This window comes from Theobroma umbraticum, unplaced genomic scaffold (assembly GCF_002168275.2).
Source record: "Theobroma umbraticum cultivar Fairchild unplaced genomic scaffold, ASM216827v3 scaffold_204.0, whole genome shotgun sequence".
Taxonomy (NCBI): domain Eukaryota; kingdom Viridiplantae; phylum Streptophyta; class Magnoliopsida; order Malvales; family Malvaceae; genus Theobroma; species Theobroma umbraticum.
Window position 1 is genome coordinate 2,529,007 of NW_018397267.1, and position 1,591 is coordinate 2,530,597.

Sequence of the window (1,591 nt, forward strand, 5' to 3'; positions counted from 1 at the left end):
TATATATATATATATATATCTTAACGGAATATGTGTTAGACACATGTTAATCATCCGAACCCCACAACTGAAAGTTAAGAGTTGACTGACAAGTGCACAACAAGTGTTTCATTAAGATACATTTATAAAAATAATAATTAATTAATTATTAAATGTGTATATATATATTTATATAATAATTATCTGAATTTGTTCACAGAGTTTAAGTGTATACGATAATAATGGTTAACAATTGGTATGTTGGTCACACTTTGCATGCAAAGCAAACTTGGCCAACATGCAATTTTTTCCTCGTACAAATTCACGTCCATGTTAATGTCTAGCAACCTGCCCTGCTATTCTGTCTTTCCTCGTGCAATTTTTGATTCTTTCTGTAGTGGTTTCAGTCACTACGCAGAAACTCCCTTTTTTGGTTTGAAGTCCCTTATTCAGGTCTATCCTTAGCAGGAAATCGTACCTTCTTGTCATTTACGTTTGGATACTACTGAAGAATAAGTTAGGAGTTGAAGCTTTAATTTGAATGACTATTGGGTAAATCATGCATTTTTGTGTGCAAAAAAAGAATGTGTTGTAAGCTTAATCCTTATTGTGCTACGTACTTTATTAGTATTAATACATATGTACGTAGCATAATATGGAAAAAAGGAAATATGCCAAATTGCCTTCCTTATAATCTTTTATTGGATAATTAAGACATCAGTGCATGTGCTTGACTGTTTAGTGCTTCTGGAAAAAGACAGTTCAAAGTCCAGAGTCGGCACGAAAGAAAAAGCTAGCAGCCAACGTAGTTCCATGATCAAGAGTTTTTTCCCTAGCAATTTCTTCATTTCCAAGTTTCTCTTGACTTGTCTTTAACATCTACTTCCAAGCAAGCTACTGATAGAATTTCTATCCGGTTGAGTCACTATTATTTTCGTTACCATTCAGGAATTGCAGACCTTTGTGGAACAAAGATGTAGCATGCGTTTGGAAAATCTATTTTTCCAACAGCATATATGCCATCAATAAGTTCAGGACCACACCAGTGGCAAAGCAAGGTCGATCTCTTGGAACAAAGTGATTTGTAGAGTTATGGATCAGGGAGCAATTGAGTCTAGTTTCCAGGCTCAAGTTCATTTATACAAATATATGTTCAATTTCATTGGTTCAATGTCACTCAAGTGTACTGTTCAGTTAGGGATCGCGGATATAATCCATAACCATAGAGAATCCATCACTCTTTCTGAATTGGTCTCAGCACTTCAAATCCATCCTGACAAAACTAGTTGTGTGTACGGCCTCATGCGCTTGCTTGTGCACTCAGGTTTCTTTGGTACGACCAAAGTTCATGAAGATGATCAAGAAAAGGAGGCATATGTTCTGACACCTTCTTCAAAGCTGCTTCTCACAGATAAGATCAACTGCTTGTCACCCTTTGTTCGGGAAGTTCTTGATCCTGCTTCAATGAATCCCTTTCATTTCCTTGGAGACTGGATCAAAGGGGACAAGAACACTGCATTTGAGATTGCTCATGGCTTGTCCTTGTGGGTCTGTGTTGATCAAAACCTTGAATTCAAGGACCTATTCCATGAAGCATGGCACGTGATTCTCA

The 1,591-nt window shown here is 36.8% G+C and overlaps 1 pseudogene; it reads left to right on the forward strand.

The window, feature by feature from the left end:
- Positions 1–1,071: 1,071 nt before the first annotated feature.
- The window catches only part of LOC110424345 (trans-resveratrol di-O-methyltransferase pseudogene), a 687-nt pseudogene continuing 167 nt past the window's right edge, over positions 1,072–1,591 (forward strand).